The sequence below is a fragment of the Neofelis nebulosa genome, chromosome 2 (genome assembly GCF_028018385.1).
Source record: "Neofelis nebulosa isolate mNeoNeb1 chromosome 2, mNeoNeb1.pri, whole genome shotgun sequence".
Classification (NCBI taxonomy): Eukaryota; Metazoa; Chordata; class Mammalia; order Carnivora; family Felidae; genus Neofelis; species Neofelis nebulosa.
The window spans coordinates 82,912,550-82,939,683 of NC_080783.1; the positions used below are offsets into that span (position 1 = coordinate 82,912,550).

Below are 27,134 nucleotides of genomic sequence, written 5' to 3' on the forward strand. Positions count from 1 at the left end.
TTGACTTTGATAAGTTCTTTATGGTCACTTATGTTTAAACTCATTTTAAAACCACTAAATTTTAGGGGTGCCTGGGTGGCTCAGTCGGTTAAGCAACTGACTTCGGCTCAGGTCATGATCTCACGGTTCATGGGTTTGAGCCCTGTGTCGGGCTCTGTGCTGACAGCTCAGAGCCTGAAGCCTGCTTTGGATTCTGTGTCTCCCTGCCTCTCTGCCCCTCCCCAACTTGTGTTCTGTCTCTCTCTCTCTCAAAAATAAATAACATGTAAAAAAAATTTTTTTTAAACCACTAAATTTTAACTCCTCTCCCCCCATGTCTAAGGTACATGGTGTCACACTTAACATTCTTTTATTTTGTGAATCCTTTGACTGATATTTATAGATATATTTAATTTTACTGCTTTTGTGCTTTCTACTTTTATTCCTCCTGCTTATGGTCTCTTTTCCACTCGAAGAGTCTCTTTTAACATTCCTTGTAAGTCTTGTCTAGTGGTGATGAATTCCTTTAACTTTTGTTTGTCTGGGAAACTCACCCATTCTGAATGATAGCTTTGCTGGATAGAGGATTCCTGATTGAAGTTTTTTTTTTTTCCCTTTAGCACTTCGACTATATAAGGCCAGTCCCTTCTGATTTGAAAAGTTTTTGCTGAAAAATCAGCTGATAGCCTTAAGGGGTTTCCCTTGTATGTAAATGTCTTCTTTCCTCCTGCTATTTTTGAAATTCTCTCATTATCTTGGCATTTTAATTACTATGTGACTTGGTGTGGACATCTTTGGGTTGATTTTGTTGGGGACTCTCTGTGCCTCCTGAATCTGGATTTCTATTTCCTTCTTCAGATTTGGGAAGTTTTCAGCTATTTTTTCTCCAAAAACATTTTCTGTCTACTTTTTACTCTCTTCTTATTCTAGGAGCTCTATAATATGAATGTTATTTTACTTGATGGTGTCATTATGTTCTTTCAATCTATTTTCATTTTTTATTTTTTTCCTCTTTCCTGTTCAGCTTGATTGCTTTCTATTACTCTGTCCTCCAGGTTACTGGCCCATTTTTCTGCCTCCTCTAGTCTACTAATTATTCCCTCTAGTGATTTTTAATTTCAGGTGTTGAGTTCTTCATCTCTATTTGGTTCTTTTTTATGTTTTCTATTCTTTTTTAAGAGTCTCACTGAGGTCCTCCATTATTTTCTCAAGTCTAGTGAGTATCTTTATGATCTCTACTTTAAATTCTCTATTAGGTATATTACTTACCTACATTTCATTTAGGTCTTTTGCTGTGATTTTGTCCTATTCCTTCATTTGGAACATATTCCTCTGTCTCTTCATTTTGTCTAACTCTCTGATCTGTTTTTATGTGATAGGAAAAGTCAGCTACATCTCCTGCTCTTGCAAGTAGTGGCATTATAAAGAAGAGGTCTTATAGTACCCTGCAATGCAATGTCCCCTGCTCACCAAAACCTGGTGTTTCAGGGGTATCTCCTGTGTGTGTTTTGTGTGCCCTACTGTTGTGGCTGAGCTGCATTTGCTTTCAGTTCAGTGGTCTGCAATGGCTCTCTTTGCCTATAATGGGCAGGGATGTCTACTCTTACCACTGTTGTTCAACACAATACTGGAACTCCTAGCTTCAGCAATCAGACAACAAAAAGAAATAAAAGCATCCACATTGGCAATGAAGAAGTCAAACTTTCACTTTTCACAGATAACATATTTTACATGGAAAACCTGCAAGACTCCACCAAAAAACTACTAGAACTGATATATGAATTCAGCAAAGTTGCAGGATATACAAACAATGTACAGAAATCAGATGCATGTCTCTATACCAATAACGAAGCAGCAGAAAGAGAAATCAAGGAATTGATCCCATTTACAGTTGCATCAACAACCATAAAATACCTAGTAATAAACCTAACAAAAGAGGTAAAAGATCTGTATGCTGAAAACTATAGAAAGCTTCTGAAAGAAATTAAAGACAAAAATTGAATTGAATTGAATTCATGAATTGAAAGAACAAATATTATTAAAATGTCTACATCTCCCAAAGCAATCTACACTTTCAATGACATCCCTATCAAAATAACACCAACATTCTTCATAGAGAACAAACAATTCTAAAATTTGTATGGAACCAGAAAAGACTTTGAATAGCCAAAGTAATGTTGAAAAAGAAGACCAAAGTTGGAGGCATCACAATTCCAGACTTCAAGCTGTATTACAGAGTTGTAATCATCAAGACAGTATGGTACTGGCACAAAAACAGACACATAGATAAATGGAATAGAATAAAGAACCCATAAATGGACCCACACACGTATGGCCAACTAATCTTCAACAAATCAGGAAAGAATATCCCAATGGAAAAAAGACAGTCCCTTCAGCAGATGTGCTGTCTCTTTAAGGGTGGGGATTCAATTTCCTCTTGTCCTTTCACCTTTCCTGTAGCTGAGCTTACTGATTTTTAAAGTTCCAGGTGTTAAGCCCCAGTGATTGTAAGAACTCACAAATTATGCCCCACAAGTTTTCAAAGCCAAATGTTACGGAGATTTGTCTTTTCTAGGTGGGTTCTTATGCCTGGGGTGAGGGTCTGTTTCTTTCCTCTATCCATGCCCTTGGTGTCCTTCCCTCCTGCAGAAAGTTCTCTGGGTCAGTTTGGCTCTTGACCACAACTCCTACCCTATATGGCCTCTTTCTATTTCTTGTGGAGAGTCTGTTCTGCCAGTCTTTGGGTCATTTTCTGGGCTATTTACACTGATGCGGGTATTATATAGCTGTAGCCATAAGATAAAGTGAGCTTAGGATCTTCCTACCTCATCTTTCTTCACTCCCATAACAGTTGGTAATGCTTTACTTCCCTTCCTTTTTAGAAGCTCAAAGATAAGACACACAGAAAATTTTCTTATTGAAGTTCTGAAATAAGAGGGTACATCTTGTGTAAGTTGTATTATATGAAAAGTTTGTGATAATTATTTAAATATATGGGAAATGGCCATAAAGAAGATAAAAATGTACTGATGATATATATACCACATACTGAATTATATATTAGAAAGACTTCACTAGAATTAGCTTTATTAGAATAGGCTATAGAATTAATGTTAAAAACATATAGTGGCTATGTTCATTTTGAAAGATCAACAATGTTTCTTAATTTGAATTCAAAGTTAATTTCTTACCCATGAAAATAAAAAGTAGCTCTGGTTTGAATCAAGATTAGCAAAGGAAAAACTAACTCAGTTCATTTACAAATATAACTACCAGTACAATTATAAATGCAAATACGATGCCATCTCTAAAGTCTTTAGGGAATCTCATTTGTTGATGTATATAATATGGATACAAGCCTCAATCATAAAACTGTAAAACTAATATTTGAACTCTGAGCTCAAGTAAACCAACAAAATGATAGATATTGTTTTATAACTTTAAATTATAGAGCTAAAGAGTAGCTGGGCAAAGGTATTATCAAGAAACATCCATGTTCAAGAAATGGTACTACCAAATCATTGTAAGCAAAATATGTACATCTACTAATAGAGCATATCTTGTCACAAGTGAAACAACCTCTTTCCTAGGAAAAGGAAATTCTCTTGTTTTTACAATCAATTTTTCTTCCCTAACTTTATTCTCAGTTCAAAAAAAAATATGACAGTATTATTGATTGAGTTGTGTTACCTCTCCCAAAATATGTTTAAATCTTAATCCTTGACCCTTGAATGTGACTTTGTTGGCACATAGGGTCTTTGCAGATGTAATCAAGTTAAGAGGAGTCATGCTGATATAGGGTGGGTTATAGTCTGACTGTGGCCTTATAAGAAGAGGAGAAAAGACATAGAAACACATGGAGAAAACCATGTGATAAGGGAAGCAAAGACTGATGTAATGAGCATAAATGGAAGAATGCCAAGATTGTTAGGCAACACCAAAAGCTAAGAGAAAGGCATGTAACAGATTCTTCCCTACAGCCTTTAAAAGATCATGGTCCTGCAGAGAACTTGATTTTGGACTTTCAGCTTCAAGAACTGTGAGAAAATAATGTTTTTCAAAATTTAAACCACCCAGTTTGTGGTAATTTGTTACAGCAGACCTAGGAAACTAATAAAAGATCCAAACTGCCTGTTTACTTTTATTTTTCTAGTGGAAATATCAGTTTCTCAGACTAAGCACCTGATCAATGTATACATAAAAGATACTTAATCCCAAGAAGAAAATTCTTCAAACCACTCTGCCTTGCGCATGGAATATTTCTGCAAATAATAGTGGTTGATATAAAGTTAAAATTTTAGAGCAGGCAGTGAGTTGATGAGTACCCTAGTAAAATTACTTACAAAGTTTGGAATGTATAGTTTTCATGAGACTCAAAGGTTAACAATCATTTTTCCTAACAACTATGATTTTAAACAGTGATTTTTTGATAAATTGCATTTTCACATGTTTAAACATAAACTGCTTGTTGGGAAATTTCAGTAAACAAAATTTAGTTCCAGTACAACATAATGGTGTAAAACAAATTTGGCATGGGTATAATGGGCAAATTAACTATTTCTTTTGTAAGAGTTGAGCTTACCATGAGGAAGTCTGTTTTCAATCATTTTAAAAAAGGAGAATAACTATATCGCCTATTTATTGAATTATGAGCTACGGCAAATGCTAAATACCTAAGATTTTTAACTACATCACCTATCTCATTTAATTCTTGAAATTATATTACCATTCAAATTTTAAAAATTTACAAATTGTGGGTCAAAGAGAACCAATAATTTGTCTATGGTCACACAGCATGGTAGGTGTGGCAGAGTGGTGGTTAATTAGTTAGTGTTACTATGTTCTTTGAATTTGGCTTATTATATAGTGGACTCATAAGTTATACCTGCTATGCTCTAAATGTCTTTCTAGGTACTAAAAGTTTTTACAACTATAATATTCAAATAAGCCTTAAAATATGGCAAAAAAAATTAAATAGCACTTTTGATTAGCATTATAAATATCTGTGGCTTATTAATGACATGGTCATAAATAGAATGTGATTCAAAGAGAACAAATGACTGGTTTTTAGTATAATGTGGAAGAAATATAAATTAGAGCTATCTGACAGAAGATATGTTGCTTTTGGGGTACTTGGGAGGCCCTGGGGTACCTCTGATAGCACAGAGCCTGCCTGAGATTCTCTCTCTACCCCTACCCCCTGTTCCCATTCTCTATCTCTCAAAATAAATAAATAAATAAATAAATAAATAAATAAATAAATAAATAACATTTTTTTAAAAAAGATATATTGCTGTGGTTAAAGAAAAACTTAGATAGAATATGATATGTGAATAAGTCAAAAAAGGAAATATTAGGGAAAATTTGACAAAAATAGGCTGCTTATGGAGAATCAGTGTTTATGGAAACTATTCCTACTAATTTAGCAACGGTCAGTTTTAAGTATTTTCTTAAAATAGTTAAGTGGATTGTATCAAACTATGAAAGTTTTAAATCATGATTAAAGTATAATTCTAAGAAAACAAGTTTTAGAAACAACCACTGAAAGTGTATAGAGAGGGTCATATGAACTTCCTATCCCCGAGAGCTGTTCTACTAGATTGGTTTGCTAAAGGAAGCAGTGGAAACTATTTCTTTGAAGATCCTTAGGAACAGAAAGCACACATTGCCAGCAGTTCAGAATGGGTTAGGTGTGTCTCTGCCAGAAGGCAGCCAGTGGATAGCCACTCTTGGTTCTCTAAGCCTAGTGACTACATAATAATGCTATTCTTAAAACTGTAGAGGCAAGGGCAACACAGCTGCTTTTTCCTTTCTTTGGTGATCAGGATTTGCTGTCCAAAAAGTTGCAGAATAGTGTGAATGTAATTAGATGAAATTTTCCCCAACAGGAAATCAAGAATTAATTCTGACTCTAGTTACTGAAAGAAAACTCAGAAGCTCTACGCTGGACTTTTTAAACATTTATGTCCTCCTTTACTTAGAAAGTGTTCCTCTATGTACAACTTAAAAAGCAGACTCGTTTGCTAGATGACCTCAGGCCTATGAGTTGAATTAGTACTAAATAAAAAATTCTGAGCATATCTACAGTTTCTTTGTTTGTATAAAATCCTTTGAAAAATTCAATTTTAGTGCATTCTACTTAAATTTTTATGAGTTTATTTTTTATTTCATTTCATATTCATCTACTTAAGGTTTCATATTTCATGAAGGTGGCAAAGGCAGATTCCTTATATTTATACTTTTTTTCTTTAAAATACAGTCAATTTCTTTCCAAGCAAACTTTCCCTTTAACTGGTAATGTAATTAATTTCAATTTTGAAGACGGCACTGTGGTCCACAATCCTTGGCTGACTACTCTTCCAAGAACAATAAGAGCTGCTGAGAAAGGAACTAAAAGTTCCATGAGTTCTTTTGATGCAGGATTCTCACAAAATATAAAGCTGTGAGGAATGTAAAGGGATGACTTTCCAAGATTTTGGAGCACTTCAGAATAGTTGTTAAAAATAAGTAAGAAAAAATGCTGGAATGAAACAAAAAAATTTCATAAACGGTATGGATCATTCCAACCAAATAAAAAATAATTATAATCCCCCAAACTATTTAGTATTTGTAGTTAGATGATAGATATGTTCAAGAGGGATACAAATAGCACTGTTTTCAAACACGGGTGCTTAGTTTCTGTTACTTAAATAGCTTAACTATAAGAAATAGCTATATTAGCTATGCTTCATATATAAAATTGCTATATTAAAGAACATTTTATTTTTCCATTAAAATGCAAGATAATACTACTTATTTCTACATACTTAACAACAGAAAGCTCATAGTATAAATATTTCATTGCTTGCCTCCAAAGAATTGTTGACATCCTTTGTGGCCATCTGCCAAGGTGGTCATTCCTTTGTGTGTGATGGAATTAGAGAAGTATCAGGGTTCTATGGATTGATGAAAGAAAGTATTCTGTGCTCTTGGCTTCTGATATTTGTTTCCTTGGTCCTGTTAAAAAGGAAACAAGAGTGAATTTACCAATTTTGAACAGATAGCCAGTTATTGTGTATTTCTTTAGATTCACATTTAAGGACACTTTGAGATGTTTATGAGTTCTCATTAAGAATCATAGAATTTTAGCCTTATACACAAGTTGCTAAATTTATGACTGCAAGCAAGAAAGAGCTACGTCAATCAGATGATCCAATCCCCATACTTTGCACTATAGGGAACCAAAATCCAAGAGGTTAAACAACTCAAGCAAAGTTACAGTCAATTAGTGTCAGGGCTAGTATGAAGAAACAGTTCTTATGACTTCAAGTCTAGGGCTCTTTCTTCTGGTTGTCTCTTAGCAGGTAGAAGAGAATAATCTTTGGAAGAGGGAGATTGGGAAAAGCATTATCATGACCAAGCTAATTTCTCAGCCTTAATGCTTACAGAAAATTCTGGAAACAACAAACAAAAAAACACAATAATTTAGTAATATTTAGATAAATTCATAGCGCAGCATTTGCTCAAAGAAATATTTTATTAAAGTATGACTAAGATACTATTTTATTAATAAATTAAACTTTACCATTAAATTTCTGAATTTCAAACAGAGCTAGGATCCTTTATTTTTCCGAAAGAATGCTATTTTTATTATTCACAGAGAAAAAGAGTGATGTTTTTAAAAAGAAAATTGTATCTTAGATACTGCCTTGATCAAAACCCTCCAAAGATTTCCCGTAACAGTTGTGATAAAGTCTTCTCCTGAGCTACATGATTTGGCCCCTGTTTACCTGTCAGCCTATCTCATAACTCTCTTCTTGCTTGGTATTCTACAGCCTCAGTTGCCTTGTTGCTCTTCCTCAAATATGCTAAGCACACTTTTGGTTTCTGTATTTGACCTTGGTCTTCCCTTAGACTGGAACACTTTCCCCAGATAGCCAAATGTTTGTTCCCAGTAACTGAAACACTTTCTTTTCTCTTATGAGCATCATTGCATGTTTCAAGAATCTGCTCAAAAGTCACCTCCCAGGGCGCCTGGGTGGCTCAGTCTGCTGGGCATCTGACTCTTGATTTCGGCTCAGGCTGTGGGATTAAGCCCCATGTTGAGTTCAGCACTGAGTGCTGGGTTGTGTGATACAGTGGCAAGAATTTTCAAGTAGAATTCTAGGGATCTAGGTTTGATCTTCCTTGCATTCCCATTTTCTAGTTAATTCCTTATCTATTTATCATTCACACATCCATCCTTATCCATCTAGTTCTTTCTTTTTCATTTAGGTATCTCACGATTCTTGGCTGAATGCATTACCTGTGAAACAAGAGCATAGAACTCAGTGGTCTTTAGTAGTTCTATGATTCTACTAACAGTTAAATAATTGAGCTAGTAATCACTCTGACTATCACAGTTGGCTGACCAGTCTGAAAGATACATATATAACCTTGCTCATCTGATCACAATAACAAAAATAGATACCAGTTTTAAATTAAATTTTAGCATGTCTGCTCAACGCCAATGAAATGCCATTTGTGTCAAATATATTTTATGTCACATATATACAGTCCTGAGCTTTTGTGTGAGTTTCTTCATAAGAGTATGCCCAATAATAGCAAGTATTTATTGATCATTTACTCTGTGCCAGCCACTATCCTAAGCTCTTTACAACTTACAATAATTCCATCAGGTAGGTAGTAATATTATCCCCTGTGGTATATTGGATCATTCCTCCCTTTCCCTAGTACACCTCCATGGAAGGTATATGTGTACCTCTCTGCTCTTTGACTTTGGACTCAGCCATGTGACTTGCTTTGACCAATGGGATAACAGCAGACATCATGCAAACAGAACCTTGAAATATGCTTGTGCAGTTGCACTTCTTCCCATTACCTTGCTTCTCACTCTGAGACAAAAATGCTTTAGTTAGCTCCAAGGAATATGAGTGACATATGGCTCAGACTTAGATCCATCCTCCACTTGGAACCATGTCCATTTGAGCCCAGCCTTGATCATACTTACTTCAACTTACTTGCAGTCTCCTGAGCAAAAACTAAAAGCTTATGGTAGTATGCCAGTGAGATATTATGATAGGTACTACAGCAAAAGCTCACTGATAAACTGCTTTTTTTTACAGACAATAAAAATGATGGGCAGAGACTGAGTAACTTGTCCAAACTTTTATAGTTACTTAAGTGATATGAGAGATGAAGCCATGCAGAGTCTCGCTCAAGGGTCCACACTCTTAACACCTAAGCTATAGTGCCACTACATTATACTAGCTGTATTATATGATGTTAAGCCATTTATTAATATAGCAGCAGGTGATTTGGTACATATTAAAATTCATAATTACAAAGGTAGTCTCATTGTCAATAGACAAAGTTGTCTTGCAGTGAAACGTTTCTTCTTAAAAAATTAGTTAAGTACAAGAAATGTACTATTTCCTAGAAGCAGATTAATAAGTCTACATACATATCTCTTGAAGTGGCTTTCCAGCTCATTCTGCTACCATACAATGGACCTCAGTGCCGATATCTCTAGTACATGATTCCAACCCCTGACCTTGGCTAATTCAGGCATGCATCTGTGATCCAAGCTGGATCAGTCCGGTTCCTTTCTGGTATTTTGAAATCTGGACACATGACTGGGAGCCACCATCAATGGACCTACTCTGGAGAAAATTGAAATCACCAGAGCTACGCCTGTTACTTTCTTTCCCACCTGTCAATTCCATGACAGTACCTCCTCGGAAAAATGCGTTTTTTGACTAAGCTTATTAGAACCTGTTTGCCTTGTTGTAACCAAAAGAAATTTAACAGAATAGATTTTTTAAAAATACATTGTTTTTATTATAATTTAAAAATGCAGACTAAAGAGTTCTTAAAGAGGAGACCAAATAAAGTTTGCAATTGTTTTACGTTTTATTAATTTTGCAATTTATAGTTACGGATTGTGTGTTTCCTGATAACCAGTTAAAAATCTTTCAATATATTAAGAACCATGGGCTATCTGTGAATAGAACTACATTTCAGTAAAGTTGAATAAAGTCAATCTTTCTTTGTAATTCTATGTATTTTATTTTATGCATTAAAAAACATTTTGTTTATATATGGCTTTCCACATTCCTTTTGATAACAAAAATCAAGTAAACATATGGAATTATTTGAATTACTAATTCAACTCAGACACTATATATGAGACTCAAATACATTCCAGACATTGTTTTGAGTCCTGGGGATACGCAAGGACAAAACGGTCTCTGCTCTCACAGAGTAGTGATAAGAAAGAATATGTGGAATATAATTTGAACATTTTATAGTACCATTAGTAATGAACCTAGAGATCTATGTGGTTAAAAGGTAAAAGTAGCTTAAAAGTGTGAGAATATGGAGGCAAAATGCCTGGAGAAAATTTATGTGCAACCCTTAATCTATTTCTAATCTTTAAGAGGGGTATATCAGCATAGGGAGCTCTGTCAGAAATCATATGCAAGAGTACATAAAAAGTGCAACCACTAACACAATGGCATATTTATGTTACACTTTTCACTTTACCAGTGATTTTCATATCTCAGTGATTTCATATATTACAACATGACCTCTTAATACCTCCTTGAGACGAACAGGTACAAATTGAACACCTTTTGTCATCAAGCATATGCTCAAATTACTAAGAACTTCGGAATGGTGTGAAAGACTTGGTAGTGGAGGAGTTTAAGAATTACTTAAAGCATATTTTCTCAACTGGTGGATTTAACCACTTAGAGCAGAGGCTGGCAAACTTCAGCCCAGAAAACAAATCTGGTCTGACACCTGTTTTTGTATGACCTGTGAGCCAAGAATGGTATTTACATTTCTAAATGGTCTAAAAGCATAAAAAACAAAAACAAAAACAAAAAACCTTCTATGACACCTGAAGATTATATAAAATTCAAATTCCAGTGCCCATAACTACAGCTGGAACACAGCCATACTCATCTGTTAATGTATTGCCTAACGCTACCTTCACACCTTAATAGCAGAGCTGAGTAGTGCTGGAGATATGTTGGACTGTGAAGGCTAAAATATTTTCTACTGACTTTTCACAGAAAAAGTTTGGTGACCCCTGACCTAGAAGATCACAGTTTTCCAAGGAGTTCATAATGCTACAGGCAATAATGACATCTATTTAAACTTGTAATAAAAAATAATAACTGCATAGTTAAATATTTCTTCCCCTTAAGAGCATCTGAGGCAGATGAGTGAATGACTATCCCCGGAACCTTAGAAGTGTGCTTCCCTCTAAGCCCCTAGGCTGTTCATATGGATGACCTCTTGATATCATGGTGTCTGTGATTATTATACAAGTTTAAACTGTTTAGCTCTCAGGCCTACTTCTGAAACTTGCTGTCACATAGACTGATGGTTAAAGATAGCAAGCAGAAAGAACTTCTGGTGACATATAATTAATGAGTAGCATAAAATTTCTATGAAGCCTATAAATTTGCCTTCAGACAACCATCATCAAATCTGTAAGTTGCATTTATCTAATCAAAAGGAACTTCTAGAAGTCTCAAATACTTTTTAAAAAGTCAAAATTCAAAAGAATATGATCCTATCCCAAATTTTCTTGAGCGAAATAGCCTTTTTTTTAGGTTTATTTATTGATTTTTGAGACAGAGAGAGAGAGAGAGAGAGAGAGAGAGAGAGAGAGAATGAGTGCATGCAAGCAGGGGAGGGGCGAGAGAGGAAGAGAGAGAGAGAGAGAGAGAGAGAGAGAGAGAGAGAGAATCCCAAGCAGGCTCCACACTGTCAGAGCACAGCCTGATGCTGGGTTCAAACTCACAAACCATGAGATTATGATCTCAGCGGAAGTTAAGAGTCGGATGCTTAACTGAATGAGTTACCAAGACACCTTCCCCCACAAATTTTTTTTTTTTTTAAGTAGGCTCCTGGCTCAGCATGGAGCCCAGCACGGGCTCAAACTCACAACCCTGAGATCAGGACTCACACTGAGATCAAGAGTCTGATGCTCAACCAATTGAGGCATCCAGGTGCCCCCAAATTTTCTTATTAGAAATTAAAAACAGCTCATTTCAAAAGCATAGAAGATAAAGAACTCGAAAAGATGAGATCATAAAAGCAGTCTGGCACCTACTTTTGATGCTGTAGCTTAGAGTTACTTTTCAACATACATTTAAAAACTCATTTGGCCACAAAGTCAAGTATTATTTAAAATGTCATAATTTTAGATTTACTATTGCATACTATTGTCAAATCATTTTCTCTCCACATAATTAAAAGTAAATTAAATGAGCAGGTCACTTACTAGCAGTGACACCATTTGAATGTCTCTATTATGTGTATTAAATATTAGTTTACATTGAAAATAAATTTTGATTGGGGTAGTTAGGTGCCTCAGTTGGTTGAGGAGCTGGCTCTTGGTTTTGGCTCAGGTCATGATACCAGGGTTGGGGGATGGAGCCCTGCATCAGACTCTGAGTGTGGAGCCTGCTTGAGAGTCTCTCTCTCTCCCTGCCTCTTCCCAACTTGCATGCTCGTGCTCTCTCTCAAATAAATAAGTAAAATAAATAAATAAATAAATAAATAAATTTTATGATGTAATTTTTAACAATATAGTTTAAGTGATAATGTTTATTTACTCATTCATTCATTATTCTTTCAGCAAACAAACAGATGAGTACAAACTCTTGACAGCTACTGTAGAAAAAAGTTAAGAAATAAATGACAGGTCTTGCTTTCAAGGAATTTTCAGGCCAGCGGCTGGAAAAGAGACAAGTATACAGAATGTTCAAATACAATTTGATTAAAATTCTCTAATTGATGTAAGGTAAACTACTGATAGGTGTAAAAAAAAAACTGCTATATTATAATCTAGAACAAAAATGAACTTGCTTCCCAACACGGCCTAGTCGTTAACATCACTGAGCTGAACCTGCTGCAGCTAGAAATGCTCAAGAACCAGCTGGACCCGAAAGTGGATTTCTTGTCCAGATCAAGGACAAGATGCCCAGATCAAGGTGGTACAGACCAAGTGTGTGGAAGCCAAGGACTGTCTAAACATGCTGAACAAGAACAACGAGGGGAAAGAATTACTCGTCCCACTGACCAGTCCTATGCATGTCCCCGGGAAACTACATAATGTGGAACATGTACTCATTGATGTGGGAACAGGCTACTACGTAAAAAATGAAAATGAAGATGACAAGGACTTTTTCAAGAGGAAGATAGATTTCTTCACCAAGCAAATGGAGAAAATGCAGCCAGCTCTGCAGGAGAAGCATGCCATGAAACAGGCTCTCATGGAGATGATGAGCCAGAAGATTCAGCAGGTCACAGCCCTGGGGGCAACTTAGGCTATTGCCAAAGCCTGAGAGCTTTGCCAAAGCCTGAGAGCTTGTTTCAGAAGTGGGGCAGAGGGACCCTGCTTCAGGAGCCTGGGACTTTGTGGGCACAGCTTTCTGGGGTAAGGGAAGAGAAGGGTCTTATGTTTAATTTTAATAAATGTGCCAGTTGGGGGAAAAATGAACTCAGTTCCTAGAGGTGAAGACAGAATAGGGAGAATGAATTAAGAGATTTTAATAAGGTATAAACCACTGGGCATACTGACCAATGAGATGAGAAAAGTAAGACAAAGACTTACAATTATTGCCAATAAGGGTGTCCTTTATTTAGACATGTATAGAGAAGGAAAGAAGTGTCCACTGAATGCTACAGAGAAAAAAGGATAAATTGAATATTCCCTATAGATGACCAACTTTTCCTTCCCTTTTAATTTCCAGATACTATACACAATCCCTCATCCAATACTTTTTGGAGCCAGATGTGATTTGGAATTAAGAATTTTGTAAATTTTGAAAGGCAAGCGTAAATCTTTTAGAAGTATTAAACAGACATACAGAAACTTTTTTTAAAACACAAATTTTTAATTCTACAACGTACATCAAAGACTTCTCAGTACTAAACTATAATTTCAGGCTTCTTGCCACTGAAGATTAATAAGTGATTATTAATTAATAAGTGATTATTATTATTGATTATTAATAAGTGATTATAATTAATTATTAATTAATTATTAATAAGTGAAGATTACTAAGAACAGGCTCTCATTAACTGATAAATAGATATACAAAATGTAGTATAATCCATACAATGGAATGTTATTTGGTCATAAAAAGGACTGAAATTCTAACACATGCTTACAAGATGGATGAACCTTGAAAACATTATGCTAAGTGAAAGTCAGACACAAATATCCACATACTGTATGATTCTATGTATAGGAAATGTCCAGAATAGGGAAATCCACAGTGATAAAAAGATTACTGGTCACCAGGGACTTGTAGTAGAGGGGAATGGAGAGTAACTGCTAACAGGTGTAGGGTTTCTTTCTGAGGTGATGAAAATGTTCTGAAAGTAGGTAGCGGTGGTTGATGTACAACATTGTATATATACTAAAAAGAACCAAAGTGTACAATTTAAAATTGTGAACTGTGTAGTGTATGAATTGCATCTCAATAATGCTGCCACTAAATTTTTCTTAAGAACGAATTCATTTGATCAGATAATCTTCAGTTTCTAAAGTATTTAAAGTGAACTGCCAAGACAAATTATACTAGAGAAATATTTCTGTTCATGACTGAATAACTACATTGATCTTATAAAATATACCTAAAAGAAAACAGTAATATAGTTCTTCAGATATTTCACATTTAAAAATCTACACATACATAAATAGGTCTAAAAATTGAGCACACATAATTAGTATGTATACAAAAAGAAACATAGGGAAAGAAACAAATAATAAAATAAGCCTGGGCTAGACTATAGTACGTCCTTACCTCAAAGATGTAACAACAACTAAAAATTTCTATCAAATGATGAAAGCAGTCACAAAAAGTTAATATGGCAATTTTCTCTGTAAATCCAAAGTCCAAATTTATTTTATTCCAGTTTAAGTTGGAGAATGTTTATAAACCAATATAAAGCTACTTTTCACTGTAGACAATGGCTTTTGGAAATGAGAAAATTTTAAATTGAAGATTCAACCAGAAAAATGAAAGAATAAAGAAACTAGAATCTGTCTGCACTTGAACAACCTTAAGTTTTAATTTATAAAAGATGAATTATAGAGGAAAAATGAAAAAAGAAAACAAAGAAAAAGTAAAGCCCACCAAAATTATGTTCATTAGTTGGGTCCCTGACTTGATGTTCTATCAGGCTTGTGCTGAAGATGGGTTGGGTAGTAAGATCCGCTAAATGGCCTCTTCTTCTAGCAGATCACAAGTAGTCAACAAAGGGTAAAAACAGAAATGTACTTCAGTAGATTAGGAAAAGCTACACTGAATTTATACTGCATAGTTTTCTCTTGTATATATACATATATAGACATATATAACATTTATATGTATACATTTATATATGTGTGTGTATTATGCATAAGCAAATATCTAAAAACAATTTTCTTAGAATATAAATAATAAAATGTAGGTACAATTGAAAATTAAAAAAAAAAAAACCAGTATATGTAGCAAGAAACCAACATACTTTCTTTAATATTCTTAGAAAATAAATTGCAACGGGATAAAATTCTTACCAATTTACCAGTTTATTTAGTCATCTAAATTGTTTTTTATAATTTATGTTTTATTCACATTGAGCAATATAGGTAAAATGGATAAGTTTTGATTTATAAATACGACATGATAATATGATTACTAGATTCTGTTATATGACCATGAGCTAACTGCTCCCAATATTTATCCCAATATGTGGTAAATCACAAAAACATTTAAAATTCTCCTTTGTTGTTTTGTCCTTTTAAGATCACAATATAAGTTTAATGTTATGATAATGTTTAATAACATAAAGTATAAAATATAATTGGATCTAGATAATTTAGCAACTGTGAGCTTCCCAATCATTTTTTAAAATCTGCTATCTCTTGAATAGCTTGTATAATATAATATGGCATGTTTGAAGTATTAGAAAAAGAATAGTAGTCTTTCATAAATGGCATACTCTTAACATTGGAGGTAGAAAGGAATGATAGGAAGGGTACATATATGTTAAGATAACGTAGCAAGTAGCAACTGATTTGTATGAAAATTAGCCCGTAGGTATTAATATTTAGGATGAAGAAATTGGGTAATACTTGCAGCAGGAAATTAGGAGTTTTATGGCTTTACTTTTCTTTTTGAAATGAAAATGATATTAAGATCTATTATATAACATAAAGATATTGTGATCAAATAGTATTTATTAAGCTTCTTAAATAAAGTCTACATTAGAATTTTAGTTGGAACTGCAAAAGCAATAAAAAAACTAATGCCTTCCTTCAATAGGTAGTTTTATTTTATATTTTTATTACTAAGTAATACATGAAACTAAAAATATCAAACAACTTAACAATATATATAATTAAATGGTCATGTGTAGCAAATGCAGCTATACAGACTACTATGTTTACATAATCAGTTTTATAAAGTGATTAAAAAACAATGCATTCATGGTAAAATTAAATGCAGTTACAATATGTCATGCTAATGCCAATTAAAAGACAGAAGTAATAATATGGGTTAAAATCACATTTGGATTTGGAAAAATTCTGTATTAAACATAAAGATGTTTAATAAATCCCACACAGAAACATAACTGGAGACACTTAATTAAAATTTAATTTGCTTCAAATAATTCTTTTACTATAATTTATAGTAAAAGTATATAGTATAGTATTACATAGTAAAAGTATATAGTATAGTATTATATTTATAGAGGCACGTGGTGACACTATTTCTATTAACTTTATAATTCATGGAAGTATTTGCTTTGTTATTAAAAGCTTAGTTTGAGAGTTTCTAAGAAAAAAATAAATAATTAAAGAGAAAAGTTGGGGAATGAAGAGCTCATATAAATGACAAACAGGCAAAAAGAACCTATAAAAATAATTGTAATAGTCAAACAATATTTACCAGTAACAGAAAAGACAAGAACAGATAACTAAAAATGTTGAACAAGAATTAGGTATGTGAACAAAATTATTTCCAGTCACACATTTCACCTAGAAGAAATGAAGAGTCTAATAATTTAAGCTTATTGAAGTAGCTATCTGAGTGAAGCAAAAACAGTGTAGTGCCCTTATTTCATGTTTTCAAAATTGTATGACATGCAATCCACGTTAAAATCAATTGATTAATTAACTAATTAATGTAGAACAATGAAAGGAAAATTCTACTAAATTAATCTCCATTGCAAGATATTTTCAAGTCCTATACATAAGAATATAAAATAAAGAATTCTTGGGTAATATAAAGTAAAAATTAACAGATCTGTACAATTAGCAAGAAGACCAAACCAATCAAAGTACACACTATGTATTTTCACCTAATATTATCCTTCCTTCTGCTATGCTCTTCCATTGTCGTATCATTTTCCAAAACTTTCTCATATTTTAAAATTTGCCCCCAAATTTTCCATAAAGTCTATCCTTCTACTCCAGCTCATAGTAATCTCCACTTTCCCCAGACTCTTGAAGTGAGTACCACCCACTTCAAAATCATGAGATAGACTGACAGTTTCCTGATCACAGAGATATACCACAACTTATTTTTAAAATCACTTTTTAAAGAAATTCATGATCAATACAAAATTCAAAATGCACAGAAGGATATGAAGTGAAAAAAAAGCCTCAATCTTCTTTCTATAGATAAACACCATCAATAATTCTTCGCATGTCTCATTTTATTATTTTTATACACCTCTTAGAAACTCTTGGGGAGGGGCACCTGCATGGCTCCATGGACTCTTGATTTCAGCTCAGGTCAGGATCTCAGGGTTGATGAGTTGGAACCCCTCCCCCACCCCCTTGGGATTCTGTTTCCCTCTCTCGCTGCCCCTTTCCTACTTGCTCTCTCTCAAAATAAATAAAAATAAACTTAAAAAAAAAGTAAAACTTAAAGAAAAAAAGAAACTCTTGGGGACAAATTATTTAGGAATTTGGAGTTTTTCAGATTTAGAAAGGTAATTTGATTCATTTACTTAATTTTATGTAACATTAGCCAATGGTATTTAGGCAGCATCTCATCATAAAATACATTAATATGTTTGTAGTGAATATTCACCCTTTTAAAAAATGTTTATTTACTTATTTTGAGAGAGAGAGAGAAAGAGGTTGTGAGCAGGGGAGGGGCAGAGAGAGAGAGGGAGAGAGAGAGATAATCCCAAACAGGCTCTGCATTGCCAGAGCAGAGCCTGACGCTGGGCTCAAACTCACAAACCATGAGATCAAGACCTGAGCTGAGATGGAGTCTGACGCTTAACTTACTGAGCCTCCCAGGAGCCCCTCACTTTTGATATAAACATAGAATGCAGGGACTCCTGGGCGGCTCAGTCAGTCAAGCATATGACTTCAGGTCAGGTCATGATCTCACGGTTTGTGGGTGGGAGCCCTGCATCGGGCTCTATACTGACAGCTGGGAGCCTGGAGCCTGCTTCATATTGTGTCTCCCTCTCTCTCTGCCCTGCACCCGTTCACATTCTGTTTCTCGCTCTCAAAAATAAACATTAAAAAATAAACATAGAACATAAATAATTTCACATATTCACAAATAGTTTTTTTTCCCCCTCAGAGGATGTGTCTCTTTTCCTCCAACTTTATTGAGATACAATTGACATACAACAGTAGTAACTTTAAGGTGTATAACATGATGATTTGGTACATGCTTATACTGCAAAATGATTCCACAATAAGGTTAGTTAACACATTCAACATCTCACCTAATTATATTTGTGTGTGTATGTGGTGAGAACATTTAAGATCTACTCTCTCAGCAACTTTCAACTATATAATACAGTTACTGTTAACTGTTATTGTTCATTCAGCACCAGGCTGAATATTAGATCCTAAGAATTTAATTCATTTTATAACTGGAAGTTTGTGTCCTTTGAAAAAAATCATTTCCCATTTCTCCCACTTTCCAGCCCCTGGCGATAACCACCATTCTATTCTCCATATGTATGAGTTTGAGTTTTTTTCCCCCACGTTTTAATTTAAATTCCAATTAGTTAACATACAGTATAGTATTAGTTTCAGGTATAGAATTTAGTGATTCAACTCTTGAATACAATACCTGGTGCTCATCACAATCTTTTTTTTTTTTTTTAAAGATTCCACATATAAGTGCGGCCATACATAAGTCTGGCTAACATTTCACTTAACAGAATGCTCTCAAGGTCTATCCATGTTGTCACAAATGGCAGGATGTCCTTCTTTTCCTATGGCTAAACTTTAGTCATCTGTATTTTCTTTATTCAGTCATTCATCCACTGATGGACACTTAGGTTGCTTCTATGTCGTGGCTATTGTAAACAATGTTGCAATGAGCATAGGGGTGCAGTTCTCTCTTTCAGACAGTGATTTTATTTCTTTCAGATATATATCCAGAAGTGGGACCATATGGCAGGTCTATTTTGAATTTTTTGAGGACCCTACATACTATTTTCCATAATGGCTATACCAATTTATTTCCCCACCAACAGTGCATAAGAGTTCCTTTTTCCCACATCCTTGCCAGGACTTGCTATCTTTGTTTTTTTTTTTTTTTTTTTAATTTTTTAATGTTTATTTATTCTTGAGAGAAAGAGAGAGAGAGAGAGCGAACATGAGCAGGGGAGGGGCAAAGACAGAGGGAGACACAAAATCTGAAGCAGGATCCAGGCTCTGAGCTGTCAGCACAGAGCTGGAAGAGGGGTTTGAACTCACGAACCGTGAGAACATGACCTAAGCCGAAGTTAGACTCTTAACTGACTGAGCCACCTAGGTGCCCCTCTCATTTCTTTTTAATAATAGTCATTCTTACAGGTGTGAGGTGATATCACATTGTGGTTTTGTTTTGCATTTCCCTGATGATTAGTGGTGCTGAGCATCTTTTTATGTACCTGTTGGCCACCTGTGAGTTTTCTTTGGACAAATGTCTATTTGGGTCTTTCTGCCCATTTTTTATTCAGATTGTTTTTTGGTTATTGAGTTATAAGAGTTCCTTATGTTTTGGATATTAATCCCTCGTCATGTAGAGTTTTTAAATTCAGGATGAATTTAAGTAGGCCTGTAATGGTTCCAGGTCAGTTAGGTTTTGCCCAAATGTGCTGAGGGAAAAAGAAACTTTTGGATTGCAAAGTTTTTTGCCTTTTTAGAACTGCAATTTCCGGCCTGTACAACTTTACCCATAAAAACACAATACGCTACCAGGGCGCCTAGGTGGCTCAGTTGGTTAAACGTCTGACTTTGGCTCAGGTCATTATCTCACGACTTGTGGATTTGAGCTCTGTGTCGGTCTGTGCTGGCAGCTCAGAGCCTGAAGCCTGCTTCAGATCCTGTGTCTCCCTCCCTTTTCCCCTCTCTCTGTTCCTCCCCAGCTTATGTTCTGTCTCTCCCTCAAAAATAAATAAACATCAAAAAAAAAATTTTTTTAAAAACCACAATACCCTACCATACATGTATAGTAATGACAAATTGTATCCTTTTGTTCATTCTTATGTTTCAATATGAATGAAACACAATCTTGTTCTCAGTCACAGAGCTCAATGATTGAAATCTACAGAGAACAGTACATATTTGACTCTCACTAAATACAGGTAGTAATTTAGTACCCACTAGAAAAAATCTTATTGCTGAGTTGTTTCTGGATTTGTATATATTTCCTAGAAGGAGATCTTGCAGAGAATTCCTATAAGAGAATTCAGATAGTGGGTCAATTAAAGATGCTCTATCAGATAGTATGTGGTGTATTCATTCCATTTCTTTAACTATTGTCTCCAATATCATGCCTTACATTGCTTCTAGATGTATCCCACATTCCCTCTTTTGCTGTTGATTATATAGCTTATTAATTGTAGATATCTTTTATACATGTTTGATTCATCTTTTGATATTTCCCTCTTTTCATCTTCAACTATTATGGTTTTTCTTTTTATGTTCTCTTACCAGCTATAGTCAGTAGATGTTCAATCTGGCCGATAATCCACCTAATTCTTTCTGATATGCAGGTATGGATTCAACTTTTCTTTCCAGATGCCTAACTCAATGTCCAAACAACATGCATTAAATAATCCACTTTTCCCACTGATACATGATGCCATCTGTATCGTTTCCAATATTCCTGCACTTATTTAGTCTGGAATTTATTATCCTGTTCATTCTGTCAGTTCATATACCAATACAGACTTTTCCAACTTTGGGTCAGTGAGAGAATTAAATTCTAAAAAAGTGATATGTGACTATTTTCTTAATTATACCATAGGTAGTTTCTATATGCCATAGAAAGGAAGCTAATTCATTATATACATAGCTGAATGATGGTCACCTAAAGATATTATGTCCTAATGCCTGGAATCAACAAGTATTACCTTATAAGGAAAAAGGATATTTCCAGATGTGATTAAAGGACTTTTAAAAGAGCAGATTATCTTGGATTATCCAGGTGGGCCCTAAGTGCAATTACAAAGGTCCTTATACGAGAAAAGGAGATATATATAGAAGGGCAAGAGGCAATGTGGCCATAAAGCCTGAGATTGAAGTGATGTGGCCATAAACCAAAGCTGCTGGCAGCCACTAGAAGCTGGAAGAGGCAAGAAAATGATTCCCCATCTAGACTCTTTAGACAAAGAAGACCCTGCCAACATCTTGATTTCGGCCCAGTGACACATATTTCAGATTTCTGCCATGTGGAACAGTGAGAAAATCATTATCTGTAGCATTAAGCCACCATTTATGGTAATTTGTTACAACAGCCATAATAAATAAATACACTAACAATATGCCTAAACTATGGTAAATACCCAAACAATATGCCTAGGTACAATATGGCACTAGGTACAATATGGCACTAAGGCTTAATTCAGAGTTATTTTGGTATACATGGAAGTTATTCACATGGATACATTATTAATCTTGTACCACAATTATCTTATTATTTGTAGTAGTTACTCAGTTGAATTTATGTGGGGTGGTGGATGCAGGTATATAATATCATCTGCATTCAGGGCTTTAACTTCACTTTCTTGATTTTTAAAAAGCTTCTTGTATCTTTCTCTTGGCTGGTTCCCTTCACCATGATGTTAAATGATAGTCATGACAGTAGGTGTCTTTACAAATGTTCCTGACTTGTGCAAATGCATTTGCAGTGTTTCCTCTTTCCTATTTCCCCCCAACATCTGCTTTAACTGTCATGAACTGAGAGGAGAATGAATAAGCTTCCCATGTCTAGTGTGTTTTTGACTATTTTTCCTGGTGCCTGAACTATTTTTGTTTTGTAAGTGTTGATACCATGTTATTTGGCTTGTAAATATTCATAAGGAAAAAGGATATTTCCTTTCTACATCATCATTGTGAATTATACCCTTTGCATTAAAAAAACTACTTTGTTCATCTCATGGGATGTTTATGTGGACTGATTCCTCTGGTCTGAAATAAGTATTTTGTTAGCTTTTATTTGACTTAATTTTTATCTTTCTTTAGTTTTCAACATTCCTAAAATTCTTTTTTTTTTTTTAATGTTTATTTATTTTGGAAAGACAGAGAGATGGAGAGCATGAGGAGGAGGGGGGGAGAGATTGGGAGCCACAGAATACAAAGCAGGCTCCAGGTTCTGAACTGTCAGCACAAAGCCTGATGCAGGGCTCAAACCCACAAACTGCAAGATCATGGCCTCAGCCAAAGTCAGGATGCTTAACCAACTGAGCCTGGGTGGCACCCAGGCACCCCTCAACATTCCCCAAATTCCTTAATTTACTTATATTCTTGCATATATCAGAGAACAGAATTTTGCTCTGTGCTTTAGCTGGAAATCCATTTAAAAAATTACATGAATTAAGTCCATTTACATTAATTTTTCTCTTGGCTGATTCCCTTCAGTACAATGTTAAGTGACAGTGGGCTTCTGATAAATAGAAACGGTCTGTTTTCATTCTGTTGTTATTTCAACTTGTTTTCTGGATTTTTAAAAAAGAAAATACATTATCATCATTTATCTCATTTTTCTCCATGTTTAGTCCCTCTCTATCTCTGTTCCAGTAGTTATAACTTTATGCGACTTTTCATTTACAAATTGACTTACATAATTTTTATAACTTTGTTTTTTATTTCTGTATTCAAGATCTATTAGTTTACTCTTATAAGCAATTATGATATTAGCATATTTTCTATTGTTCTGTCCAGCTTTTCCTTTCATTCATCACACTTCAGTTAATATTTTTCTGTGTTTTTTGTTGTACTGTTAAATTCTTCTTATACTTTTGTTATTTGCAGCTTTCACTGACATTTCTTGACTTGTAAGTATTAAGGAGGAGGGAATCAACAAACTTATGACTATAAAACCATGGGATGAAAGGAGAAAATAAATGATGTAATATATCATTTCAATTTTTAGGGAATATAGTGTTTACATTTTGTTCTTAAATTTTAGTCCTTATTTTACAGTTAAATCCTTTTAATGCTCACTGCTTATCTTTCTGTGGTAATTTTTCTAGTTATTTCCATCTGGTTGGCCATTCATTTTCTAGGAATTTTTTCAAAAAGAAATAATATTCTCCAATTCAAAACTGTCTGTAGTCTTTACATCTAGAGACTGTTTGACTTAATTTAAAACACAAAACCCTGGGTGCATGGGTGGCACAGTAGGTTGACTGACCAACTCTTGATATGGGCTCAGGTAGTGATCTTCCAGTGATTGGATCAACCCTGTGTCATGGTCCCTGCTGAGCTTGGGCCTGCTTGATACTCTCTCTCTCCTTCTCTTTCTGCCCCTACCCCTCTTGCACGCTCTCATGCTCTCATGCTCTCTCTCTCTCTCTCAAAATAAATAAAAAAATAAACATTAAAAAAACTAAAATACAAAACTTTCTTTTTTACAAGATCCAGCAGATGTTATTCCATTGTCAGCTGCCACTAAATGTTGATGTGGATAAATCAGAGAGAAGCCTGAACATTCTTTTCTTGTATCAGTGGTTTGATCATTCTTTGTTCATGATTAAAATCTAGGAACTTCAAGAGGATAAGTCCTCGTATTAATAGATCTAGATTAATTTTCCCTGGCCCATGGTGTGCCCTTTCAATAAGTGGATTCAAATTGCCATCTGTCTATAAAAGTTATTAAATTTTAACTTTAAATACATTTTTCTATTATTTTGGTTTTTTCTTTAGTTTCTCTCTCTCAATTTATCTATCTATACACAATCACACAAAATTTTCTCCCCAATTATTTTGTTCTTTCTTTCTTTTCTTTTTTGTCATTGTCATTTTGATCTTTTATGTTCCTTAAGGTACTTTCTATAATGTCTAGTCTCTCTTGTGCTCTTTCCAATTTTATCTTTTGAAATAAATACTTCTTTCATAAGTTTGGCCAGCTAGTAATTCATCCTGTGCTATCTTTACAACATTTTCCCAGATTTCTTGCTTTCCGGACCATGAGTTTTGCTCTCAGAGGTAATCCCTTTATTCATTTTCTCTCTTGTTTCTCTGCCTCTCTGTCCATCGATCCATCTATCCCTCCCTCCCTACCTTTTTCTTTCCTTTCCTTCCTTCATGGAGAATGCCATACAATACATTTCCAGCGATATTAAGATTCAGATATAATCCCCAAACCCTAAAATAGGCAAGCGTGGCTAAGACTAGCAGAAACCACATAACAGTAAGTGAGGCAAACAGTCTTGGAGTAATGTAGTGATAAAGGACCCTTGTCATACAGTTCCCAGAAAATGACAGCAAAAAATATGGCCTGAAGGTATATAACATACTTAAGTTGCCTTGTTTGCTATCACAGGTATGGGAATGGAGGTGAGCTGAGTTGTTAGCAGAATCCACTAGACTCAGGTTTATAGAGGCAGAGTGGGTGGGAGCTACACAAAGAAGACACAGACAAGCCTACTCCTTTGTGAAGACTAGCGAACCTGAAACAATATTCTGGACCCTCCTACCAACACACCCACCCCCCTCTTGAAAATGCCTAGCCACCTAAAACCATTACAATCGGTCATATGCAATATAAAAGGAACTGCTACAGCACTGATAATAAAAATACTCTAAAATAAGATGATGAAAAGAATAATAAAATATAGTAACAGGCAGCAATCAATCACTAGTGGTTCTACAGTGCAAGGGAGAGGTTGGAAAATTGAACATTTTCATATGTGTATTAGCCATTTGCAATTCTTTGATAAACTGCATGTTCATGTCTTTTATACAAACGAATTGTTTTTTCTATATTGAATCGTTAGCACTCTTTCTATATTACAAAAATCAGCAACTCCCTTATTGTAGCTACCAAATATTAATTCTCAGTTTTCACATAACTTTTAATTTAATTTTTGGATTTTTTCTAACTCATTAGAAATGTTTATAGTAAAAAAAAAAATCAGTCTATTATTTTATAGCTTTTAAAGAGTTGCTTTTAAACAAAACACCAAAGTTATCACTCAATGTTTTCCAAAGATGTTTTAAATTCCACAAATCACATCAATCCCATACTTAAAACCCACATATGGCTTCTTCTCATGGTTAAAACAAAACCTAAATTTAGTATTCCTTAACAGGAACTCTAAGGTCCTTATATGTCTTACCCCTTCAATCTCTTCAGTCTTATTTCAAACCATTCTTTCCCTTACTTTCTCTATAACAGCTCATGAGATTTCTTGCTATGCCTCAGACATATTAGCTCTTGCCGACTCAACAGCTTTTCCATTTGCTGTTCCATTCTGCTGCCCAGGTCACTCTTCCCTCACTCATGGCTTCCACTTGTATCATCTGGGTGGTTTCTGCTTCAATATCATTTCCTCAGTCTTCCCTAACCACCTTATCTAAACTAAAATAGCACCCTAGCTCTTCATCACCCACTATTGCTTACCATATTTTATTTTTCTTTTTAAAACATGTCACTTTCTGAAATTAAATGATTTAATTATTTGCTGGCTTACTGTCTGTCTCCCATAAGAGGTAGTGAGCTCCATGAGAGAGGGACTTTGTCTCCTTCATTGTTTATATAAGCTTCTGAAATAAGCCCCAGTAAATAATTGGATCACTAATGTTTTTTTGTTTTTTTGTTTTTTGTTTTTTTTGTTTTTTTGGGTTTTTTTTGGAATTTATTTTCGAGTTAGCTAATATACATGGTATATACAGCGTAGTCTTGGCTTTGGGAGTAGATTCCCATGATTCATCACTTACCCACAAGACGCAGTGCAAAAGTATTTTATTAATCAATGAATGAATAAATAAATAAATATAGGCATTTCCAATGCTTAATTAAAAAAATGTTTTAAAGCAGCCTTAAAAATATTGCCTTTATTCATTCAAAAAAGGCATAAGATGACAAACTATTTAGATAAAAAGCACTTCTTTAGAAGTTCTTGCTTTAAAATTTTGCCTTATAATATTCTAAGTGTTTTTCAACCCCATCAGTACATGTATAACACATAATTTCTTCTGTGGTGAGACCAGACCATATGTACGTTTGAAAACAATTTAACTTTGATTTACACTTGCTTTACATGTTACAATTTTATAAAAACTGAGATTCTGTATCTACAACTTCCTTGAGAAAGTAAGTGTATTAACTTATAAAATCCTTGCCTTAGTGTTGTTTGGCTTCCAGTGTGGGCACACAAGAAATATGTACATTACATAATGCATCAGAAAATTTAAGTTTAAAAAAAAGAAAAACAAAGTAAGATGAAAAGGGGTTGCCATTTAAAGTAGAATGGTTTTACAAGAAGAAACACTAAAAATTCACAAATATGTGGTGATTAAACAACATGCCACTGAACAACCAATGGATCAAAAAAGAAATCAAAAAGGAAATAAAAAAAATTGCTTGAGACAAATGAAAATGGAAATGCAACATATCAAAACTTATGGGATGCAGTAAAAACAGTTCTAAGAGGGAAGTTCATAGCAATAAATGTCTGAATCAAGGAACAAGAAAAAGTCTCAATGAAAGAGCCTAACTTTGCATCTCAAGGAAATAGAAAGAGTAACAAAGCCCAGAGTTAGTGGAAAAAAGGAAATAAGAAAAATCAGAGCAGATATGAATGAAATAGATAATAAAAATACAATAAAAAAAGTAAGTTAAACTAAGAATCAGTTCCCTGAAAAGATAAATAAAATTGACAAGATGGGTAGTCTTTAAAGATTTTTTTTT

At 34.4% G+C, this 27,134-nt stretch overlaps 1 protein-coding gene and 1 pseudogene across 5 annotated transcripts in view; one reads left to right on the forward strand and one right to left on the reverse strand.

Annotated features, from left to right (window-relative positions):
• Positions 1 to 27,134, reverse strand: part of MBD5 (methyl-CpG binding domain protein 5) — a 445,040-nt gene that overhangs the window by 223,464 nt on the left and 194,442 nt on the right. The gene's annotated exons all lie outside the window — the stretch shown is intronic.
• On the forward strand, positions 12,673 to 13,322 carry LOC131490537 (prefoldin subunit 5-like; annotated as a pseudogene).